General features: G+C 45.8%; 1 protein-coding gene and 1 pseudogene across 1 annotated transcript in view; both read left to right on the forward strand.

Annotated features, from left to right (window-relative positions):
• LOC134984782 (zinc finger protein 585B-like) overlaps window positions 1-9,967 on the forward strand; it is a 671,664-nt gene that overhangs the window by 574,241 nt on the left and 87,456 nt on the right. The window lies entirely within an intron of this gene.
• Window positions 9,406-9,524, forward strand: LOC134984786 (5S ribosomal RNA; annotated as a pseudogene).

The following is a 9,967-nucleotide window of genomic DNA, read 5'->3' on the forward strand; positions in this document are numbered from 1 at the left end:
GCCCTCCAGAAGATGAGCACTCTGCAGCCACCACAAAAGAGACACCCTGGTTCTTGGAGACAGGGTTATCAAGCGATGCATCTGAAGATGCGATCCGGACCACTTGTCCAACAGGCCCCACTGAAAGATTCTGGCATGGAACCTGCCGAATGGAATTGCTTCGTAAGAAGCTACCATCTTTCCCAGGACCCGCGTGCAGTGATGCACCGATACCTGTTTTGGTTTCAGGAGGTCTCTGACTAGAGATGACAGCTCCTTGGCTTTCTCCTCCGGGAGAAACACTTTTTTCTGGACTGTGTCCAGAATCATCCCTAGGAACATTAGACGAGTCGTCGGAACCAGCTGTGACTTTGGGATATTCAGAATCCAGCCGTGCTGGTGCAGCACTTCCTGAGATAGTGCTACTCCCACCAACAACTGTTCCTTGGACCGTGCCTTTATTAGGAGATCGTCCAAGTACGGGATAATTAAAACTCCCTTTTTTCGAAGGAGTATCATCATTTCCGCCATAACCTTGGTAAATACCCTCGGTGCCGTGGAGAGTCCAAACGGCAGCGTCTGGAATTGGTAATGGCAATCCTGTACCACAAATCTGATGTACTCCTGGTGAGGATGGTAAATGGGGACATGCAGGTAAGCATCCTTGATGTCCAGCAATACCATGTAATCCCCCTCGTCCAGGCTTGCAATAACCGCCCTGAGCGATTCCATCTTGAACTTGAATTTTTATATGTATGTGTTCAAGGATTTCAAATTTAACATGGGTCTCACCGAACCGTTCGGTTTCGGCACCACAAATAGTGTGGAATAGTAACCCCGGCCTTGTTGAAGTAGGGGTACCTTGATTATCACCTGCTGGGAATACAGCTTGTGAATTGCCGCTAGCACCGCCTCCCTGTCTGAGGGAGCAATCGGCAAGGCAGATTTTAGGAACCGGTGGGGTGGAGCCGCCTCGAATTCCAGCTTGTACCCCTGAGATACTATTTGAAGGATTCAGGGATCCACCTGTGAGCGAGCCCACTGATCGCTGAAATTCTTGAGGCGGGCCCCCACCGTACCTGGCTCCGCCTGTGGAGCCCCACCGTCATGCGGCGGACTTGGAAGAAGAAGCGGGGGAGGACTTTTGCTCCTGGGAACCTGCTGTTTGTTGCAGCCTTTTTCCCCTACCTCTGCCTCTAGACAGAAAAGACCCTCCTTTTCCACGCTTGTTTTTCTGGGTCCGAAAGGACTGCACCTGATAAAATGGCGCCTTCTTAGGCTGTGAGGGGACATGGGGTAAAAATGCTGACTTCCCAGACGTTGCTGTGGAAACTAGGTCGGAGAGACCATCCCCAAATAATTCCTCCCCTTTATAAGGCAAAACTTCCATGTGCCTTTTGGAATCTGCATCTCCAGTCCACTGGCGAGTCCATAAGCATCTCCTAGCAGAGATGGATAATGCACTTACTTTAGATGCCAGCCGGCAGATTTCCCTCTGTGCATCTCTCATGTATAAGACTAGTCTTTGATATGGTCAATTGTTAGCAGAATCGTGTCTCTGTCTAATGTGTCAATATTTTCTGACAGTTTATCTGACCACGCAGCGGCAGCACTGCACATCCATGCTGACGCAATAGCTATAAAACAAATAACAAGTGGCGCTAGACAACCAGAGTATAATAAAACATTTATTTTCTAAAATGCATGTAGAAATTACAACAACCTCCCGGGGGTAATAAATCTTAAAACATCACAATGTCTGAATAAGCACTAAATAGGTCTAATTAGTAACATATAATTAGTATATCATTAACACCTGGAAGTTGAACAGCCTTTTATGGATTATATATGTGCACACTGATATTGCTAATTGATGAAACGAAAGTCACTAGCACCTGTATTCTAATAGCCAGTTGCAAATACATAAGTTCATAAGAATGGGTAGCTGTTGCAGAAAAGAAACAAATGTATGTTATTAGCTGTATGCACACAGTTACCACTGGGCAGGAGCTCCTTCAATCTCTGCTCCCTGGTGTTGTCCCACTGTCCGGATGGAGACACTCGCCAGAACCTCAGTGGGCAATCTGGAAGCCACGCCGTGCGGGGTGTCTAAGAGCGCTGTCCTAGCCCAGTCCACACCGGCTCCGGTACCTCCGTACTTTGCAAACGGGGGCTAATAGCTGGTAAATCCGGAGTAAAGTAGGGATAGCGTTCCTGGTGTGTGTGACCCACAATGAGCCTTTCCTCTATTGGGCGGGACCTGCCTTTCGAAAAAGACGCCCTGCTGGCGTTGAAACGCGTTAAGGATACAGGCTTCCTACTACAAGGATTTACACCCCAAAGCTACGGGAAGCTTTACACCTAAACAGCGATTTACTTTGCTCACTGAGATCAACTGTCCACTACTGCGGTTGGAGACACCTGTACTGCATCTTTTCACCTTTGCAGCCAGACCGCATACTCTAAGCTGAACGGTGGAAGCTACGAGTGCCTCCTCTCCAAGTCTGGCGCAGACCGGCGAACGGAGCCCCTGTCGGACGCCCGCCCAATAGAGGAAAGGCTCATTGTAGGTCACACACACCAGGAACGCTATCCCTACTTTACTCCGGATTTACCAGCTATTAGCCCCCGTTTGCAAAGTACGGACGTCCCGGAGCCGGTGTGGACTGGGCTAGGACAGCGCTCTTAGACACCCCGCACGGCGTGGCTTCCAGATTGCCCACTGAGGTTCTGGCGAGTGTCTCCATCCGGACAGTGGGACAACTCCAGGGAGCAGAGATTGAAGGAGCTCCTGCCCAGTGGTAACTGTGTGCATACAGCTAATAACATACATTTGTTTCTTTTCTGCAACAGCTACCCATTCTTATGAACTTATGTATTTGCAACTGGCTATTAGAATACAGGTGCTAGTGACTTTCGTTTCATCAATTAGCAATATCAGTGTGCACATATATAATCCATAAAAGGCTGTTCAACTTCCAGGTGTTAATGATATACTAATTATATGTTACTAATTAGACCTATTTAGTGCTTATTCAGACATTGTGATGTTTTAAGATTTATTACCCCCGGGAGGTTGTTGTAATTTCTACATGCATTTTAGAAAATAAATGTTTTATTATACTCTGGTTGTCTAGCGCCACTTGTTATTTGTTTTATAGTTTTCGTTTTAAGGGATTGGCAATTCCCTTCTTCAAGAGGCTGCTGACAACCTAGTGCAGTGCTATTCACCTGAGCGCATAGTTTTTTCTATTTTTTTTTTGTGACGCAATAGCTGGTCTAAGTATAATGCTTGAGTGTGTATATACAGACTTCAGGATCGCCTCCTGCTTTCTATCAGCAGGCTCCTTAAGGGCGGCCGTATCCTGGGACGGTAGTGCCACCTTTTTAGACAAACGTGTGAGCGCTTTATCCACCCTAGGGGGTGTTTCCCAATGTAACCTATCCTCTGGCGGGAAAGGGAATGCCATTAGTATCTTCTTAGGAATTACCAATTTCTTATCAGGGGACGCCGACGCTTCTTCACACACTTCATTTAATTCATCTGACGGGGGAAAAACTACAGGTAGTTTTTTCCCCCCAAACATAATACCCTTTTTTGTGGTACCTGGATGTAAATCAGAAATATTTAACACCTCTTTCATTGCCTCAATCATGTAGTGAATGGCATTAACGGGCATTAAATTTGACTCATCGTCGTCGACACTGGTGTCAGTATCCGTGTTGACATCTACTTGTGCCATCTGAGATAGCGGGCGTTTCAGAGCCCCTGATGACTTTTGAGACACCTGGACAGGCACGAGCTGAAGACTCGGCTGTCCCACAGTCGGCATGTCGTCAAATTTTTTATGTAAGGAGTCTAGACGTGCACTCATTTCCTGCCATAAACTCATCCACTCAGGTGTCTGCCCCCCAGGGGGTGACATCCCTGCTAAAGGCATCTGCTCCCCCTCCACATCATTATCCTCCTCAAACATGTCGACACAGCCGTACCGACACACTCCACACACACAGGGAATGCTCAAACAGAGGACAGGACCCACAAAAAGCCCTTTGGGGGGACAGAGTAAGAGTATGCCAGCACACACCAGAGCGCTATATATATACAGGGACTAACTAAGTTATGTCCCTAATAGCTGCTTTTCAATAAAATATAATGTATATACTGCCAAATTTAATGCCCCCCCTCTCTTTTCCCTATTACTGTTACTGTAGATTGCAGGGAAGAGCCAGGGAGCTTCCTTCCAGCGGAGCTGTTAGGGAAAAATGGCGCCAGTGTGCTGAGGAGATAGGCTCCGCCCCTTTTTCGCTGCCTATTTTCCCGCTTTTTATGGAATTCTGGCAGGGGTATTACCTCATATATAGCCCCTGGGGCTATATATTGAGGTATTTTAGCCAGCCAAGGTGTTTTTATTGCTGCCTCAGGGCGCCCCCCCCCCAGCGACAGTCAGTGACCGGAGTGTGAAGTGTGTGAGAGGAGCAATGGCGCACAGCTGTAGTGCTGTGCGCTACCTTGGTGAAGACAGAGTCTTCATGCCGCCGATTTTCCGGACCATCTTCTTGCTTCTGGCTCTGTAAGGGGGGCGGCGGCGCGGCTCCGGGACCGAACATCAAGGCTGGGCCTGCGGTCGATCCCTCTGGAGCTAATGGTGTCCAGTAGCCTAAGAAGCCCAATCCGGCTGCAAGCAGGTAGGTTCGCTTCTTCTCCCCTTAGTCCCTCGCTGCAGTGAGCCTGTTGCCAGCAGGTCTCACTGAAAATAAAAAAATCTAAGACTATTACTTTCTAAGAGCTCAGGAGAGCCCCTAGTGTGCATCCAACCTCGGCCGGGCACGAAATCTAACTGAGGCTTGGAGGAGGGTCATAGTGGGAGGAGCCAGTGCACACCAGGTAGTCTAAGATCTTTCTAGAGTGCCCAGCCTCCTTCGGAGCCCGCTATTCCCTACGGAGTTCCCAGCATCCACTAGGACGTCAGAGAAATAAATAAAACCTCATTCACAAAGATAAATCATACAGATCCTCTATGATCGGATTTTTATATGAGTGAGGTCACTACCTCGAGTCCGATATACAGGTACACCACCGGCAACCGATGATCCGGAACCTCTTTTAATCCGGACAATTTTGATTTTTCCGGATTAAAGGGGGTTAGGGACATCCTTTAATCTGGAACATTTTCTGTGCATGGGCGTAACACGCAATGTGGGTACAGCTTCCACGGACACTGCAGGTGACACAGCAAGCATCAGTGGGGCTGTTATGGCGTCCACATGGGCGGAACACACAGCCTGAGCCTGATACCTGTTTTGCCTATAAACAGTTTGGATACACTATTGTGTTTATTCATTAATTAATATACTGTAGCATATATTTTACTATTTATTGCTTCAGAAATGTTCTGAAGGTGCAAAATTAGTTTCCACCGTTAATCCGGCAAAATCGATAATCCGGCACGGCACTGGAACCGAGGATGCCGGAAAATCGGTAGTGTACCTGTAATCTGATAAATGCTGTAACCTGTGACCAGGTTAATGCACTGGGTCCCAAAGTGTTTTAACTGCTGGAGAGTAAAATACCTATGGTACCTAGTATTCCATGGTGGTTCCCCATCCAGGTACTGACCATGCCCTGCAGTGCTTGGGTTCCAAGATCAGACGTAAATACAAACTCCCTCTCCCACCAGCCCAGGAAGAGGTTGGCGTACATCGGGGCACAAGCTGCCCCCATCGCTGTTCCTCTTACCTGGGTGTAGAAGAGGTTGTTGATAGTGAAATAGTTCTTGTTTAATACACATTGAAGAAGTTGTAACAGAAATTGGTGAAAATCATCCATTCCCCACATTCTCAGAAAGTATTCTACCGCTTAGATGCCAAGGTCATGTTTGATGCTTGTATATAACGCCTCAACATCAAGGCTCATGAGGAGATGTGTTTCTTCCAAATGTATATCACTGATCTTTCTGAGGACATCAGTTGTATCACTGGTATATGATGGGAGTTCCAAAACGTAGTCCCTAAGATGTGTGTCCAAAAATGTGCAGGCTCTTTCTAGTAGGTCGCCGTTTCCTGAGACTATGGGCCGACCAGGGGGGTCCCGGAGATCCTTGTGGACCTTTGGTAAAAGGTAAAATTTAGGTACTCAAGGATTATTTACCGTTAGATAGTCCTGCTCTGACTTGGTTATAGTGCCTTCGTGATATGCCCTGTTTATGATATTCATATAGAGTTTAGTGTACCTTTCTGTAGGGTCAAAAATACTCTTCTGGTAGCATGATTGGTCGTCCAGTTGTTTCTTGGCTTGTTTGAGATATAATTCTGTTGGCCAGATCACAACATTTCTGTCACGATCCGGGTATCTGGACGCCATTACTTACCCTTCAGATGCCTCCTAAGGCTGGCTCAGCGTTCCAGGACCGGATCCCGCTGTTCCTGAGTTTCCACATGCAGAATGTCAGAGTGGTGATTTCATCAGCCGCGGCCTCCGCTGTGCCCGCGTGGTTAAATGTGCGCTTGTCAGTCTGGCGTCTCCTGTCTCATGTGGCCGGCGTCGCCATTACTGTTTCAATTCTCACATGGATTACAAACCAAACTTCCCTCCAAGTGTCTGCATGGGCGCAGCCATCTTGGATTTTGTCATCTGATCATTTCCACCAATCTGCTGTCTGTATTGTTGATTTGCATAATTGCCTAGCCAACCCCTTCCTTGCTGCAGGTATAAGTAAGCTGTGCCTGAGCAAGGAAGGCGTCAGTGCTTTGGTTGTCTAACCTAGTTCCAGTTTGTCTCTCTCCTGTGGTTGTCTTCCAGGTTCCAGCTCCTGTCTCCAGACTTCTGCTATAGAGACCCGCACCAGCATTCCATCTGCGGTGTAGCCTGACTCTCCGATCCATTCTGGACTCACCTGTTTCCAGCTACAACAATTACCTGCTTCCAGCCCAGCTTCCAGCAGTGTACAGCTTCTCTTAAAGGGCCGGTGTCCTTTCTGCAGTTTACCACTCTCCACCGGTATTATTATTTCACCGCTCTCAAACTCCAAACTTCATTATCAATCACCTGCTTCCAGCCCAGCTTCCAGCAGTGTACAGCTTCTCTTAAAGGGCCGGTGTCCTTTCTGCAGTTTACCACTCTCCACCGGTATTATTATTTCACCGCTCTCAAACTCCAAACTTCATTATTATTTCATCGCTCTCAAGTTCGTTTATTATTTAACTGCTTCCAGCCAGTATCCACTCCGTACCAACAACAGTCTGGTTCCAGCCAGTATCCACAGCAGCCGTTTTATCTTCAGCAGCCCAGCCTTTCCTGGAACACCAGCTGGTACGATCCTGGGTTCTCTCCATTGCTACAGTCAGGCCTGGTAAGGACTTTCCAACTAGAAGATTATAAGAACTGTCTCACACTACCAGTGCCTGTGGCCCTTGCCACCCTGTAGTACCCAGGAATTGTATTTTTCCTCTGTTGACTTTTATGTTTCCTTTTACTGCTGCTGTGTTACGGAGTTTGTCATAATAAACATCATTGACTTTTATCCTGGTTGTCGTGGTCACGCCTTCGGGCAGTTATTCTACATGTTACTTACATGTCTAGGGGTCTGATACAACCTCCCAGGTTCCGTTACATCTCAGCCCCTACAACTGAGGCTGCCTCCGATCAGCTCAGGCCCTCAGTTGTGACAATTTCCTCCTTTATCCGACGGTTTCAGAACTACGTCGGTCCAGGTTTTGATCTCCTGGAGAGTCCTCCGTTAATTCGGTATCAGATTATCTGCAGAGTGACGGTATTTCTTATTCAGATATAATCTGTCCAGATCCCGAGTAACCAAGTTCGGGAAAACTATAACCTCTGGGCATAAGGAATCCTTGGGAAAAAAAGATGGATTTTTTCTTCAGCGAGGGTCTCGTTTGTTGTGTAGTGGGAATTGATTCATTAGGGTCAGCAAGTTCCTCCAATGTCGCCAGAGCTAGCCTTTCTTGTGACGATAGATTTTCCAAGTCAGAGGGGAATTCAGATGTTCCTGTTCTCTCTGTAAAAATTTTTGTTAATAATAATTTCCGTGCAAAAAGTTGTAATTTCCGGTTTGCTCACTGTACTAGATTCAGGTCTTTATCTCTTACCCATCCTACATATCTAACTCTTTCCCCCCCACACTTATTCAGAATCCCCTAAATATCCATTTTGGTAATTAATTTTTATTATCTATCTTTTTTCCTTTTCCCCTCCTCCTTTCCTCCCCCCTAACAACCCCCTTTCCCCCCCACCTTTCCCTTTCTTTCCCCCCCACCCCCTTTTTCCCAAAACCCCCCCCCTGTAGGTACATCACCCCTACAATTCCTCCGGATTTAATATAAATAACCATATCTTGCTCCTAATAAATGACACCTAATCTGACATGTATTCATAACCTGCAATCCCCTGTAATTGATACTTTTCACTTTATACTCACCATACAAATTTTTTTTTTTATCTCATATTTCCCCCTTTTTTATTTTATTAATTTTTTCCTTTTTAAGTTGTATTTTTTATTCTTATTTCATATATATTAATTTTCAATATAGGATTTACTATCCTCATTTTCTGTTCTCCAAACTTAATCAGTTTAGCTGGATAACAATTTCATTATACTCTTAATGATATACTGCTTAATCAATTAGTTCTAACTTGTTGAAATCTATTCTCAACCTCAGGTGATGTAGCTAACTTAGATGCTTTCCCTACCTCTCCCACTAAGTGATAGGCTGCGCCCTTACATAAATACTGGCAGTGGGGAACTCCGAGAGCAGGCGATCATGTGATCAAGCTCTTGGAGCGAAACATGCGTCACTTCCGGTTCCAGTGCCCGAACTTCCGGTCGCACAGACCGCGGCCGCCTCACTCCTCGATTCCTGCACTGTCCACCAGTCTGAGGGTCTCCTGAACAGGTTGGGTAAGGAAACGAGTTCTCCTTGCCCAAACCACAGCTCCCCCGTATTCTCCCATAAGGTCCACCATATGCTTCCTTGGCTAACAGGTGAAAGCTGATTATCTCCTGTTATGTAATGTATTTAGACTCTTATATTTTTTGTGCATAACATCTCTTTTTTGGTGCATGATTACTGGGTAAGGGGTGAGAAAGAGGCTGCAACTGTAATTACTATACTAAAACCAATATCAGAGAATGAATTGTACTGTAGACACTTTTTTTTTTATTATTGTTTTGATTATTGTGGGCTATTTGAGAGCATAACTGCAATAGAGTTTGAGTTTGGGAATCCTAACCCCAAGACCCCACAGTCATTATTACTGCCTCAAATCACCACTGACTAGATCCCTCAGCAACAATCTAGCAATTTATTGTATCAACTTATTGCACAAATATAACCTGGTATTTATTCTGTGATTGACATCCTGGGTCCCAATACAATCGGTCAACGGTGCGCCTAGGAGACAGACTTAACTACGGTCAGACCGCACTGAGTATGCCCAAACTCGTCTGATCTTGGAACCCAAGCACTGCAGGGCCTGGTCAGTACCTGGATGGGGAACCACCAGGGAATACTAGGTACCGTAGGTATTTTACTCTCCAGCAGTTAAAACACTTTGGGGCCCAGTGCATTAACCTGGTCACAGGTTACAGCATTTATCAGATTATATCGGACTGGAGGTAGTGACCTCACTCATATAAAAATCCGATCATAGAGGATCTGTATGATTTATCTTTGTGAATGAGGTTTTATTTATTTTCGATCACTTAAATCATTATTCTGCCCATAACAGGTACATTAGTACATGTGAACACCCATGTTCTTTAATTATTAATGCCAGCTCTCGTCTTCTCTTAAAGTATACATTAATAAAAGTTATGTCTTAATAATTTCATCATTTCCAAAAAATTTTTTCAAGTTTTCAAGTGTGCCCAGGAAAAGGCTTATAGTTGCTTTTTTTTTGGTCCTTTGTTCTCTTTGAAGGACCATACTTTGTTGTTTCATAATAACAGGACACCACAGGCTACTCCCC

The sequence above is a fragment of the Pseudophryne corroboree genome, assembly GCF_028390025.1.
Source record: "Pseudophryne corroboree isolate aPseCor3 chromosome 3 unlocalized genomic scaffold, aPseCor3.hap2 SUPER_3_unloc_8, whole genome shotgun sequence".
NCBI classification, from domain to species: Eukaryota; Metazoa; Chordata; class Amphibia; order Anura; family Myobatrachidae; genus Pseudophryne; species Pseudophryne corroboree.